This window comes from Astatotilapia calliptera, chromosome 3, assembly GCF_964374335.1.
Source record: "Astatotilapia calliptera chromosome 3, fAstCal68.1, whole genome shotgun sequence".
In the NCBI taxonomy this organism is placed as follows: domain Eukaryota; kingdom Metazoa; phylum Chordata; class Actinopteri; order Cichliformes; family Cichlidae; genus Astatotilapia; species Astatotilapia calliptera.
In genome coordinates, this window is record NC_137424.1 from 32,573,032 (window position 1) to 32,588,605 (window position 15,574).

The following is a 15,574-nucleotide window of genomic DNA, read 5'->3' on the forward strand; positions in this document are numbered from 1 at the left end:
TTTTTGCTGCACTGCCGCTCTCCCCACTCGGGAGCCCAGAGGTTGAAAAAGAGAGCACACACACACACTCTGCAAATCAGTCATACTCATCCCCAGCCGTGCCTCCTGTCTATTTATTCCTCGATTCATCCGATTCTTTATTTATTTTACACGCTGCTTCCTAATGCAAATAGGTTTGTCTGCTCCCCGCTGAACTGTGGGAGCAGCATGGGACTGGGAGTGTGTGTTTCTGTGTGTGTGTGTGTGTGTACGCTTGCAAGAGAGTAAGTGAATCCGTGTGTGCGCGGGAAGGATGGGTGAGAGTTTGTATGTGTGTGTGTCTGTGGGACCCAGTGAGTAATAGAGCCAAAGTCCTTATCTGTCACCAGAGAGCTGCCTGGCTCTCTCTCAGCTGTCAATCATCCAGCCCCAGAGACAAACACTCTGCTTCAAACACTATGAGAGGCAGAGAGAGAGAGAGAGGATGAGGGATGGAGGAGGTAAAAAAGGGAGGCAGGAGGGGAGGACGGGAAGCGAAGGAGCAAAGAAGAAAATGAGGGATAAGAAAAAAGATGGAAAGAAAGTGAAGGAGGAGGCAGGTGTGGAGGGACGGGGGGAAAGTGAAGGACAAAAGGATAGAAGTTGTGATAAAAGTGGAGGGAGAAGGAGGGGAGGTGACGGTTTCAACACCTCTGTTGTGTGTTTTTCGGGCCCCGCAGGTAAACGGGGAATGGAACTTTTAAAACACTTCACCCGCATGAATTAGACAGGCCCCTTGAAAATACCCGGGTGACTTTTTGAAAAAGCCACTCTTTAGAAAGTAAAGAGGAGGAGAAGTGGCGAGGTACGCACACGGACGTGCTCAAGCACACGCCCACACGCAGCCACTGACACACACACACACACACACACACACACACACACACACACACACACACACACACACACACACACACACACACACACTCTGGCAGAGCTATCAGCACTGAAATATTGGCATAACAGCCTTCAATATCCCGACGGGAGTGAATTGTATTTTTTTTGTTTTTGATGACCCGGAGGCTTTATCTTTCAGTTGGTGTGCAGGCATGTGTGCGCATCGTCTTGCACTTATGTGCGCCTGTTTGCAATTCAGCCAGTCATCAGCTATCCCTACGCCCATGCCTGTCCTACTTTCATCCCTCCCTGACTGCTCAGAGTCTCGCCTCTTGCAGCAAGCTAACTGTTGATTTTACCACGGGGCTCTACAACCCCTGGGTCGAGCCGGGACTGCCGCTCCAGCGCTTTCCCCTAAGCCCTTAAATCTTCCTTCAGCTGAGAACGGGGGGAGGGAATGATGGCGAGGTTAGGAGAGCCAAGGATGAAGGCGAAAAAAGAGAGAGAGAGGGAGCAACAGAAGGGTTTGAGCCCCAAATCGCTTCAAGATGCGTTCCAGTGGAGTCGGAGTAGCTGAGAATCTGGGAGTTGGGGTAGCGCTGCTCGTAGCCTTTGGGGAAAACCGACTGGAAGCCAGGTTCCCATTTCCAATGGTGGATTAAGTGCTGCTGCAGATACACAAGGCCCCTTTGGGGTGCACACAACAAACACATATCCTTGGGGCACTCCTTTGGAATATTAGAGTCTACATACCATAACTACTTCCCTTGACCTTATTTCTATTATTTTAAGATTTTATGCCAAATTGTGAAACTGAAATGTCAAAATGTCACACTGTGGTTTTACAAGAGGTAACCAGATGACTTCTTGATCTGGGCCATGGCTTTTTCAGGGTCTCTGCTGACTGGCTCGCAATCTCCCAGTGACAACAAAACTCCAGGAAGTCAATGCTCTGACAAATCAAATCAAAAGATCGGATTTCGGTCTTTTTTTGTGTGTATCCAGAGCCTTTTCTTGTTTTTCACTCATTATGTTACAGCACAAATCCTGGGGACTCTAAGTGTATTAATCCACACCTAAAAAAATAGTCCTGTGTAAATTCAATTATACTACTAGTACTACTGCTGAGTTGGGCACATGCATTATTTCCATGTTCCTTTGCTCGTTCTGTGAAGAAAAGACTGGGGGTGAGGGGGATATGTCCCATGAGTCTTTGCATGCTTGGTGGCCCCTCGGGGGCCCCTATGGATTACCATGCACTCCTGACACTATGGCCTGACTGAGCTTAAGTTGAGTCGCCTTTAGCTAAAGTTTCAGACTCCCTGCACCCTGTGGCCTCTTAGGAGTAAAGTCGAACCTCGACACACACACAGGCACACACAGAAGAGTGGCCTCACAGGTCACAGATGGGGGAGAAGGGACCCTCGGGAGAATGGCTACATGCATGACTGCATGTGGATGCGCTCAGACACATACGCACACACACACACGCATGCAGGGAGCTTTGGAAATTTGGGCGACTGTGGCAGGTCGTGGTGCGCGCTTCTGAGAATGTGAATGAGAGCCACTGCATGCATTATAACCTTCATTCCTCCAGAGCACCGATTGACCTAATTAAATTAGTGAGGTGGATGGAGTGAAAGAGTTGAAGCTCAAAGACTGCTCCACCACCAGCTGCTGCTGTCTACGTATATATGTGTGTGTAGATATCGTCATAAGCTTTACACTTAAGCACAACAAGAGTTCACTGGGAAGTATAAGCTTCTGTAGTGTCAGTGCGTGCGTGTCTCAAGGGTACTCTCCAGCCCCGTCGAGGGGTAGGCGTGGGTGTATCCATTTGTGGACTATAGGGGCACTCGCGATCGCTTCCTCTCTCACACTCTTTTTCTCTCTTTCTCATAAACTCATGTGCGCACACACAGAGCTGTCAGGGCCCGCAGCACTCTGTCACCGCACACCTCCACTAGACCACCTTAATGGGACCAATCCAGACTGCTGCAAATCATCCGGAGTACACGCTGAAAATGGAAGAGAAAGGGGAAGTGGGGAGGGGAGGTGAGAGGAAAAGAGATATAGGAGCGGGAAGAAATGGTGGTTTGAGACAGTGTAGCAGGGCGGAGACAGAAAAAAGCCGAGAAGATGGAGAACATCTGAGGAGGGAAGTAAAAAAAAGAGTAGAGTATGATTTTAGGCTCACATGATCACCCACAGGGATGGTTAGGTTTCTTTGTGGAACAGTTCGAAAGCTTTTGGACCCCCCCAAAAAACCTGTCTGTGGCTTTACGGTTGCTGGTTAATCATCGAGTTCATTTTCAGAGAGAAACTAAACACTTAGGGGGAAATTGCACCTTTCTTTATGGGATGAGAATAATCTCCAGTTTCTTAAACCAAACAAACCGTTTTATAACCTGTTAGATTTTCTCAAGCAATCGTAAAGCTGAAACTGAGCCTGTTTTTATAGAGTTAATGCTTGAGAGATAGGTGACTTTTACAGGTCGGTCAGTGCCTCGATTGGGTCTCGGTGATTTCACAGACTGTAGTCAGGAATCCTGAATGATATTAGGAAAACACGATTTATTAAAAACACACACAAACGCAATGAAATTAGATGTAAATCTAACAGAAAATTAGCATATGTTAGTGTTTTAAAGAGAAACCATGTTTTTACTCTTGGGCACCACTAGACTAGCTTTGCATGATTCACGGCTCAAAATCATCCTTATTTGTGTTACACTGGGTCTCATACGACCTCAGTTCTTGCATTTTCTGAAACAAGGTATCGTAACTCCATTACCCTCCTTTTAAAGCAACTTTCTTCTGATTGGCTGCCCCTCAAAAACAGAAAACTTGGTCTCAGATTTATTAAACTGGACAAAACAGCGCGTGAGTGCAATCCCGAAATGGCGCTGATAGATGTGGTTTAGTTTTGATTTACGAAAAGTTTTTGCAAACACAGGCGCAGCTGGTTCGTTTAAATATCAGTTTCAAAACAATTAGGTCAGTTTTGTTTTTTGGCATGAAATATCAGCACAGTTGATTTAATTATTCTTCTCCCGATATTTTGCACCTTGAGAAAGGAACTTCTAGAGATACATACGCAGCCGCAGTCACGAAAATCTCAAAGTTATCACTTCTTACACGTAATCTTGCCACTGTGTTCTCTTTGAAAACGCCAAAACCCAGTTTGTGTTGCTGTAACGAGTTGATAAATCTGGCCCTAGAAGAGCAGCAGCTTTAGCTTTTGGCTAATCATTCCCTGTCTCCTTCCCGTCTTGTACATGCGTAGAAATCTAATATAAAGCTTTGGCCATGTGTAATATTTGCATCCACCACTAAAAGCGACATTTTTCTTGGTTGATAATTATGTGTGGATGTTTTTCATTGTTCCATTTTTGTTCTAGGGAGACACTTTGGAGGAAACAGCAATCGTTGTAAAGCTGCAAACGCATTAGGTGATATATACCTGGGTGAAGAGAGGGAGAGAGAAAACAAGACTTTAATGAAGAAAGGTATAGAGAGGTGGAGAGGCAGAGCAAGGAGGGGAGGCTCTTTGAGGCATGAGAGATGGAGTGCAGTGCGGCGTCTAGAGCTCACTTTTAGCGAATGTTTGGAGGAGTCAAAAGACGCCACGAACAAAAGTTCTGAGCCAAAGACGCGGGAGCAGAAACATAAAAAATACAGGAACAAGGATGTAAATGAGAGGGAGAGATGACGAAGGAGAAGGGAAGGAGATGTTTGCTTGAGAAAAGTTTCTGTTGACCTGGATATGGCTGCGTTGCTCAGCTCTGTTCAAAGAGGGAAAAGAATCTTTTTCCATAGCTGCTTAGTTAGTTCTCGCTTCTCTTTATGATGCAGCTACAAGTTTCAACTTAATGCGATACGCTCGTCTGCTGCATTGTATCGTATGGGATGGTATTGAGCGCAGCAGGAGCACAGCAGCATGGGAGATGAAGGGTGTGTGTGTGTGTTTATGAGGGAGACAAACATAGCGAGCGCCTCTGTGTGTGTGTACGTGCTCTTTGCAAATGCCAAGGCATCCAGCGTGCCGCCATCCTGTGTCTCTGTGGTTATCCGGGTTGTGATATGTACTGGATGTGACACCGACGCTGCAGCATTCTGGACCGCCTCCGGACAGCAGAACGAGTGTGTATGAGTGTGCGCGCGTGTGTGTAAGAGATGACAAGGACGGAGTTACCTTCAAAGTCCCACGATGCCAGCTAACTATTCAAACAAGGCTCTGCATCTCTACCTGCCCACTGCCACCTCCCGCCTCCCTCTGCCTCTCTTTTCTCTCCCCTGCAAGCCTCCTCGGTGCTGCTTTACCTTTCCCTTCACCACCTCTTCTCCTCTCGTCCCCTCCCGTTTCGCCCTCCCTCCCCCTCTTGCCATATGGAACGCATTACAAGCGTTGTCGTTTCTCACCACCGACATTCCTGAGGGCTTTCCACCACTCACTGACTTTACATCAACCTTGTGCTCCTCTTTCCTTGTTCACGCTGTTGTTCATAGTCAGCTTATCTTTTGTCATTTCTCTCCTCGTTTTCTTTTTAACCTTTCAATATCCAGTTCCCCTCTTTTATTTCCCTACGTGTAGGTAACATGTATGTGATTTTTCACTTCTAGGCCAAGAAAACATTCACTGTGCCCTGGTGTTGACACATCTTTTGAATTTTACAGATTTACACATGTTTAAGTTAAAACCTGCCCTTTTGGCTCTGTTTTGGCCTCCTCCAATTCCTAAAGGAATTGCTAGATCACCGTGTCAATGCATTCTCAGCAGGGCATCAAATACTGGCCTTCTGTCATGCGCTCCTCTCACACTGGTGGCTCGATGTGGCAGTGTTTAACGGTATGCTTTTCAGGAGTGATGAAGTCAAGTTGGATTAATTTTGATTTGCTGATGAAGCTCATTTGGACTCACAAGGCTTAGGCACTTAAAATCTTCCGTCTGGCGGGAGAATCCTTTCAAAAGTTGCATTCAAAGGCTCAGACTGTGCGGCGAAGGCCCCAGAGGTGAGCGCAGACAGGAGATCCGTGAGCGAGGTTGTTTTGCTGGAGAGTGGGCAGGCAGGAAAACCAGATTGGACAGCAAGAGTCTGAGCTGCTGGCTGGCATGCGTAGGGAATCTGGAGCAGAACAAGAATCGAGGTTAGCAACTTGGAAAACATATTTAGAGAGAAAGCAAGTTTCACCAGAGAGCCTGAACAACATCACCGGCTATAAAGGCTGTTGGAGCGGTCTGTAGGAGAGTGGGCGCGAGAGCTGGTCCTCATGTACTGCAGGTAAGTGATGATAGGATCGATGCGCCGGCTTACAGAGGAGTGGAAATCACAGGGTAGCCACACCTGTAGGAAGGCACCATAGAGATTAACAACAAAAGTACTTGCTTATAAAAGGATGCTTACCCATATAATTTTTAATTTGGTGCAAAGAAGTCGTTTACAAGCGTTTTCGTGTGACAAGTTGGTTCCCTGTTGCCGTCAACACATTGCATCACAGCCCCGACCTTTAAGCGTACCTTCTTTGAGGCGCACTTTGACAGCACTGCCGTATTTGATGCCCACGTTCAATCGTTGGTTTGATCTACAGAAAGCAGCCTCTTGCAGTGGCTGAAAATGACTAACAAAAAGCATCCTCATTGGTGCTTCTTTGTACGACACTTAGAGCTCAAAGACGCCATATTTTTCCAGTGTTTCTCATGTTTCTTTTGTAAAATATATTCCCAAATCAAACTCTGTCAGACGTGTTTGCTATCTTTGGAAACTTTGCGACGTCCACTAGAATTAAAGAAAGAAATGCGTTATTTTGCCGACGTGATTTACTGCCCAGCATAAATCTCCGGCCACCCTGTGGGACGCTGCGAGACGAAGACGATGAGCTCGTTTTACAATGTTGAAATTACTCCCCGCTATGTATGTGATATATACCGCTAAAGATAAAACACAAGTTCTTGGAAGGAAAGCGAGCTTGGGAGATTCATTCTCCCTCTTCTACCCCTGCCTCCCCCCCTACTCCCCCGTCAAACTCACATCCATTTCACCATTTCATCCATAATAGAAATGTTCAGAGGTATCTGGGCCATGCCTTCTAGAGAGACTCAAACTCTCATCAATTTACATTATAGCTCTCTCTTCTCCCCCTCTGTCTCTTCCGAACCCTTCTCTGTCTCCCTCCACCTCGTACAAATGCGTCTCTATCTCTCTCCAGCTCTATACACACAGTCAAAGACCACTTTCTGCAGCTCTTCTCCAGGGTATATGGTTCTTTAATGAAGACAGTAATAATGATTATGGATATTTTAAAACCGTCTGTCTGCCCCGCGCACTGATGGGAGCAGAAACTGCAGTGTCTGCGTGCAAAAGGTCCTGTCAGATGATGCAGAATTTGGAACAGCTAAATCATAATCATCAGCCATTATTTCCTAGCAACAGCTTAAGATGACAAATAATGTGTCAAAAGTTCAGGAATTCAATGATTTCCTTTACTCGAGAAGCTACAGCCACAGGTTTTTTTTTCTTTAATATAAACGTGTCAGGCTGATGTTTGTGTCTGTGTGAAAACCGCAAGCACGGTATTAATCTATTATAAGATGACTCTGCACACGGGTGCCGCTGAAGATGATAATAGCAATTTTTTGAAGCTAGGCCTCGAGTTCAACCTGCAAAACGGTTTTCAGACATGCTCTGAAAAGCCCCCTTTTTAGTTGCAGAAGTGATCAAAGATGAGGTCAAGATAAAAGAGCACAACACGAGTAACATTTAAAAGCTCCTGAATCATTTATCGCACGCCTATCAGACGGAGCGGCGGGCAAAAGGGATGTAGGTGAGACGTGAAGAGGACAACAGGTCAAGTGGACGAAGGCGCGGCTCCCGCGAACAAGTATAAAAGAAAGATTGGGCCGAATTCATGTTCCATATACTCCTGACCATGTGTTTTACGTTACGTGTTGTTGGTGTTTCTGGGGTTCTGATTGCTGCAGCAGAAGAGTGGAAAATGATAGCTGATCCTTCTCTGTGTGGGTTCTCTGCAGAGCAGGAAAAAGAAGAAGAAAAAATCGCTTCACCGTAGCAAGTGATTTAATCCAGCATTGAGGCTTGAAATAATATTTTCCCTAAAGTGGGTAATGCAGTCTGTCAGCGGAGTGAGATAATTTTGCATTTCCAAATCTTTTAAATCATTTTATTCATACCTGAGGAGTAATTATTTATTCTTTCAAGACTTTAATGCTTGTTTGATAGAAAATTCATTAAAGTGCACTGGAAGAAAATTAATTATGGTGCAGGATCCACCGCGCGAAGCTCCGTGTGTTTTCATCAGGTTTAAAGATTCCATGAAGGCTCGAGTGACATGTTCAAAATGGACGTTTGTGTGTGTGTGTGTGTGTGTGTGTGTGTGTTTGCTCATTGTGGCACACTTTAGAAAGCACCTCTCCAGCAAATGAGACCCAGCGGATTTACTTTAGACAGCTACTAGATGGCCTGCAGGTGTTGCAGCAGCTCAGTGGGCCTGTCTACGTGCGCGCTCGTCCTGTAGAGTGTGTATTCCTCCCGTAGCCGATCGGTTTGCTACTCTTTAGTGTGCGTGCCCCCCCGCCGTGCGTTTGACAGCGTGTGTACATTAATGGTGGGTTTGGGTGCAGGGAGGGGGGCTGCACTGAGGGCCCCTGTGTGTGTGATTACACTGTGTATACCATGAGATTAGCGCAGACAGCTTTACGCGCAGGGGCCGCCATAAATCTCCCCCCCTCTCCAACTCTCGAACGCCACAGAACCCAATACCGCCGTCGTTTATTATTCTCTAATAGATCGGTCCTTTGCTGTCTCTCCTTGGCTTCCCGCTCACACCAGGTTGTGGTTAGCTCAAGGACAAAACCGCCTCAGAGGACGGTAGGAGGTTAAAGTTTAGAAGAGTTTCGAGTAAATCCTCCAGACTGATTTCATTTTGGTTTGTTTTGTGTTCCCCGCCAACTCCAGTGTCCGCTCCCATTTCTTTTCTTCTCCTTCTTTTTTTTTTCGCCCTAGCCTTTTATTTTTCCACATTTGTTGCAGTTGCAATCTGTCCAACTCCCTTGCTTTCTCTTTGTCCTTATGTGTTTACTCTGATGCTTTATCACTTGGAATCCCACCTCTCTCTTTTGTCTCTCGCCTTATTTTTTTCTGTTTTTTTTCCAGCATCCATTCTGATTTTTTTCCCCTCTCGTGGACTCGGCGCTCACACTCCTATGCCCTTCCAACATCCCCCAAACCTCACCTCCCGTAGCATATTCCTCAAGTTCACACAGACATACATTTCAAACACGCCCCATCCCTTGTCCTCCCCCTCTTCCGACTGCACCTGTGTGCCCGGCTTTGGTCTGGACACGGCTCAGGTTGCCTCTGTGGAATCTGGGAAATGTTCGAGCTGTCCGATATGCCACCTAGAGCAGGTAGATAGACGGAGGCGGGGAGGACGCTCAAAAGTCCTTTTTGGTTGATTTTAAACCATCTCCTCTCGGTTTAAAATGTAAAAGAAACCAAGTGGCTACTGCATTATAATAGTGGTAGAGAGTGGGACAGGGAGGAGCGGGAGAATGGGAAGCAGGAGGTGTGAGAGGTCGGAGGAGTTGGGAGGGAGGCGTCAGGGAGACTGACACTTGAGTCTTCTCAGCTCGACTCGGGAGTCGTGGCAGGGTGACGCTTGGGTTGAGAAAATGATGTTTCTGCCCTCATAAAAGAGCTCCAAAGAAGAAAAGATTGTAATGCTCACATCCCCCTCCTCCCTCCCCTCCTCTCCATCTCTTCTACTCACGGCCTTCTCCTTTCTCCTCCCCCACCCCCCTCAGTGTCACCTCTGGCCCCTCCAACCTCCCACGCCATGTTTCAAAGTGTGGCCACATGAATGGCTCTATTGTTAATGGCCGAGAGAATGGGGAAGGAGAGAGACTGGACGGCAAAAGAGATGAGAGCGAGCGAGAGAGGATTTAAAAAAATAGAAGCAGACACTGAGAGAGAGAGAGAGTCTCTGTCAGAGCGTAATGTGGCAAAGAAGAAAAGAGTAAAGGGAAAACGTAATGTTGCTCAGGGCTGTCTCTGAATGGGATGATTTATTTAGATGTGGTCACAGATGAACTCTATAAAGTTGTTTATAAGTTCACCTCACTTCACTTTTCCCACTCCGGCTCTCCATCCTCCCCTCTTGTGCGTGCTTCCCTTTTTTTCCTCTGGAAGTTTAACAGCCTTGTGGCACCTCTGAGATTCTGAGGGCTCTAAAAATTAAATGGCGCTTTCTGGCTAGACTTTTTTTTTTTTTTCAAAGGCGGATTTAAACATATCCACCTTATAAAAAAAGAGTTTAAGTGATGTTTGAATGCAGCCCAGGACACTGAAGGCCTCACACGGAGGGCATGGAAAGCATGCCTCTGAGATAAATACACAGCATTTTTCCCCTTACCGCATGATTAGATTGGGACAAGGTCTCCCTAACTCCATCCTGTTTACACTGCACATAGACACTATCATTCACTCACAAACGCAGGGTTAACCCGGGTTAACTCGGCAAATCTGACACCCTGAGCATGGAGCCTATCAGAAAATTGAGTTCTGTTGCAGGAATAGGCTGGAATTCACCATCACTCTCCATCTTTCTGCCCTCCTTTCCTCCACCCTTTCTATTTCCCCCCATTTGTTTTGGCCTCCTCTTCCACGTTATATTTTAGGACCTTGTTCTCATCCTCTGTGGGCTGCTTGTGGCCGTGTTTCCTTTCTGCTTGTTCTCCACGTCTCTTTGTTGTCGCTACATACCTTGCCTAACGTGTTCGATTTTTTTTTTGATTTTTTTTGTCCACACTCCTTCCTCTCTCTCGTTCACTTCACTGATTTCTCCGTCTTTCTTCCTGCCGTTCTTTTAAAGCACCGCACCTGCCCAGTGGCATTTTACCTCTAAGAGCATTCTGTGTGTGTCTGTGTGCGTTTTCTCAGCCACTCTGCAATGCAGCTCAGCTCTGACTCAGGGTACCATCAGATAGCACTCAAAGAATGCGTCACGCAGGAAGCTAAAGGTGCTTGTTGCTGTTAAGGTGTGTTCATGTGTGTGCTAGTGTTCATGTTTAGGAAAAAATAAACCCAAGTGTGTCTGTGTGTGTTTGGATGTGGGTGGATGTGCTTGGGCAAACCTTTTGTGTTGAGCAGAAGGGCATTTGTATGGGTTTGTGTATGTGTTGAATAGATTTTTCTGATTAGGCTGTGCTACACAAGCCTCAGGAACTAACACCATGTTTATAGTTCTTGCTCTATAAATGGCATGAGTACATGTGCTCACCAGTCTGAAGCCGACAGGAAGGTGAAATAAATGTGTGCGTGTATGCGTTGAGTGAAGCTGAGTGCCTGCCTCTCCTGTCTAAGTATTGCCTGATAACCCCGAGTGACCTGGGTAATGAGAAGTGGAACAGTGGCTTCCCAGCAGGCCTCTGGGCCCGCCTCAGCTAAAGCTCCTCCGCCGCTCAGCCTGCATTTTGAAGCTTCCCTCCAGTGTACGCCCGCTAGCCAAACACACCGACAGACAGAAGAGCTTACATCTCAATTTTTAGAAAGTCTAAGGCTGTTTAGATCACATTGCTAAGAGGTAGCTGTAGCCTGCCAGCTTGCATCGTGTGATTGTGAAAGAAAAAACATACAACCAAATAAAAGAAATCCTTACATATTGGAAAGTATAATAATTTGCATGTACACCCATGTTTTTTTTACTCTGTTAGATAGCTGCGTGTCATGAATTTTATCAGAACAACTCGTTGCTCAAAACAGCCAGCAGAACTGTGTAACATGCTTTATCTTTTCTTCACTATCTTTGTTTAGCTTTGCTAACATCACAATGTTATCTGTTGGTCATACTTACTTGACAACTACAGTAAAACACTCTTCAATTACAGCTAACAGTGTTAGCATGCTAAAATGCTAACGTCAAATGGTGAAAACATTAAACATTAGCATACCGATGCAAACATTGTGTAGTGGTCTCACTTCTGGAAGCTAGTTTTAGCGTCCATTTTTAAAAGTGATTTTTAAATTCATTATCTCCATTGACTGTTTCTTATATCCTTATAAAAATACTGATATAAATTGTATAAACGCCCTGAAACAAGCTAACTAGCTACAAGGTGAATCATGACGATAATAAGATGTGACTGAAGTTTAATGTTGAAGGAACTACTTATCACATAATGCATTACACATCCTAGATTGCACAGCAAATGGCTTCTATGTATGTATGTATGTATGTATCTAGAATTTAATCAATTTTTGTATTTTTGCATGATAATAATCGTTTGTCCCTGACTGCATTCCCCACTCTTGTGGTTTCTGAAGTTTGGCGCTAACTCAGTTACCTGACATTTGCAGGTTTAAGCACTTTTTGTTAGTACTACAGGCATTCACCAATCAGAGATGTTTCAGTTTGGGATTGTTTGCAGAGTCGTTTGTTGAAGTGTTTCTCTTTAGACAAAGTTTGATATCATACAGGGTTGTGGTTTCTAAAGAAGTGCATGTCAGCATTTCTTGGTGCCAGAGCTCGTAGTAAGTCTTCTTTGCATGGTGCAGCATTATGGCTCATAATCAAAACCCTTATGGAAAACATAAATGGGATTTTTGCTTCTTCAGCAGGTAGTGTCCAATGTGGAGACCAGATAATCTTATTTTACTAAAGCTAAGAAAACTCAGATTAGCGACAGTAGTTGTTTACTTTCAGGGTTCCTGAAAAAGTATCAGGAAAGCCACCGCTTTACTTGTTTTGTCTCAACAGAAATCGTTAGGCCATCTGAGCCTTGGTGTAGCCTCGGAAATATGTAGCTCTAACAACACTTCAACCAAATTGCGTGAGATGCGTAGACTTGAGCGTTTTTTGGAGCTTAACCCACAATTGACACTAAAAATCATTATACTTTCTCTATAGTCTTTACTGCGACTGGATTTCATTAGTATGACTTTAGCGAGCCCACATATGCAGAACAACAGGCAGTATTAATTTGCTGGGATACTCATTTAATCCCTACAACTGAGCTAATAAGAAACATATTGTAAGTGGAAAAAAAAGTCATGCTAGATAATTTTATTACCAAAAGTCAAATAGTTTTCAGTCCTACCTAATATCATTATGGACTGGTATGATCTCTTTGTTGTCTTTTAAAGGAGGCTATGAAAGGAAAATCTTTGATAAGCAAACAATTTATGCGTTAGTGAAAAGTGTGAACAATATTTTTTTTTAATTAACAAACGAAACTGTCACTTGATGTTTATGTGAGAGCAGCAGTATGTAGCCTGTCTCCCTTTGACAGAGCAGTTATGTAACATGCTTCATTGTCTTTGTGTGCTTTGTGATCCTGTATTGTTTATTTTTAATACTCAAACGGTTGTCTGACAGCAGAACAGAGAGAATAATTAATCAGGTTTTAGTGCTGTGACTCCCCAGTGTTCATGTGGATTTGTTGGAAACAGAAAACAGCGTTTGAGTCAGAGGTAACAGAAAATGGGCTCTTTAACATTACAGGCATTTGCTTCCTCCCACATCCACATCAAAGTGTCACGTAAGATTCTCTGAGAATGCTAACAGTAGAATAAATCCAGCAACCCCCCACCCCATTTGAACTTTTACTACTATAAACACTTTCCTTCTTCCTGTCAGTGGTGACATTTATTTTAACCTGAGGTAGATGGTGCATAGTTCTGTTTTCCCACTGTTAGCCAGTCATGCTAGCATGGTGCGTTAAAGTCATCGCAGGCCTCGGGGCGAGTAGCTAAGTTGATAATTCATAGTATTTGGCCTTATCAGCAAGAGATGGCCCTGTGCTGTGAGGGGGGGATGACACAGACTTAGTCATTTGTTAATTTTATGCCCCTGTGACTGCTGCGTTTCATGTTGTCTGCTCCGCAGAGACCTCTGGAAACTGTGAAGTCACAGTGAGCCCACCAGCCTTCAAACTGCAGCAGCTCTTTTCATGTAGGCTGAATTAATTTCAATTTTCGTATAAAAATCTTTCCTCAAATTCTACTCAGCGTTTACCCAGAAAAACTATTTAACTAAATTAAACACATAGCTGCACACAGAAAGCCACAAAAATGTCATGCTAGTGATAATCAACCTCACCCAGTTCTACTTTGGTGGAATTTAGTCAGCCTGCTGGATTAGAATCACATCAGGCTGAAGGTTTTCCATAGATGACAGGTGTCAACTCATCAGACGAAGCGGCACGCCGTTCATACCAAAGCAGTTGAGGGAGTGATACAGAAACAGCTAATTAGCAAACTAATTAACTGTACATACCTGAGAACTGGCTTTGGCAGCTTTGTTGATCTACAGTGAAAGTTGTCTGCCTGGTTCTTCCTCAGTGGACGTGAAGTTCTCACTTCAAGAGCTGCAGAAAAACGAGAGAAAAATGAAGTCGGGGAGAAAATGTGCATTGCAGATGAAGAGGAAAAAAAATCTCAATGTTTTGCTACAGTTTTGATAGTAACATTATGTTTATACTACATTTTTCCTGCGTAGTTTCACATGGCGTGCACAGAGTGAAAAGTCTTCCTGTACACATGCTCTCTCTTACATGAATAATTAAGTAATTCAGTTCTTGAAATATTTTACTCGTACTTTGTCACAGATAAATAACAGCAATAAAGCCATCTGTCTCTGCAGTGAGTTGTACATCCTGTGGATAAACTCTGTAGTCTCTGTTCTGCTCTGCAGAATCTGTGACCTTAAGGTAGTGGCGCATAAACTCTCTGCCTGCTGCAAGTTCTGGTTAAAAAGACCTTCGTCTACCTACTATTGCCAGCTGCAGTATTATTCAATTCAGTTTTATTTATATAGCACCAAATCACAGCAGCAAATGCCTCAAGTTGCTTTATATTGTAAGGTAAATACCCTAAAATAATTAGGAAATAAACCCCAACAATAAGGCGACCCTCTAAGAGCAAGCACTTGGTGAAATGGGAAGGAAAAACTCCCTTTTAACAGGAAAGAAGCTCCAGCAGAAGCAGGGGGTGGGAGGGCAGCCATCTGCTGGGACTGGCTGGGTGACGGGAGGAAGACAGGACAAAAACACACTGTGGAAGAGAGCCAGAGATTAATAATAACTAATGATTAAATGCAGAGTGGTGTGTAAGCACAAAGTGAGTGGAGAATAAACACTCAGTGCATCATGGGAATCCTCAGCAGCCTAGGCCTATGACAGCATAACTAAGGGACCGATGGAGAAAACATGAGATCATCTGTAGGCAGCCATTAATATACCTGATCAGTACATGCTAATTTTTGTGACAAAGGTAGCAAGAATAATTAGCTAAAGGAACAACAGGCCCTCTCTGAGGAAGTATAAAAGAATATAAAATTTATCATATAATGCTTAAAATAGAGCCACATATAAATAATTTCATGCTACAAATGATAAAAAAAAAAAAGCACAAGTCCTGTTAAAAAGATGTGTAAGAATCAAGGACATGTTTCTTTTCTCTGTCACAGCTGTCCCATTCAAGTAGATGAGATAACTTTGGCCAAAATAGGTATTTTTTTTTAAGCGAAAAAGCTTCCTTTTGAATACTTCTGATTATTTTAATATCTGCTTAATCTCAAAGGCACCAGATTTTGATTAGTTACAAATATCTGTGAACTCACGGGGATTCGTTTACAAAAGAAAATGAGTGGTTTTCTAACAGCTGAATCCTTTTTGGCTTCAGCGGTGGTTATTTTCCCCGCGTGA

At 44.3% G+C, this 15,574-nt stretch overlaps 1 protein-coding gene across 1 annotated transcript in view; it reads left to right on the plus strand.

Annotated features, from left to right (window-relative positions):
• Positions 1-15,574, plus strand: part of efnb3b (ephrin-B3b) — a 90,056-nt gene that overhangs the window by 25,524 nt on the left and 48,958 nt on the right. The window lies entirely within an intron of this gene.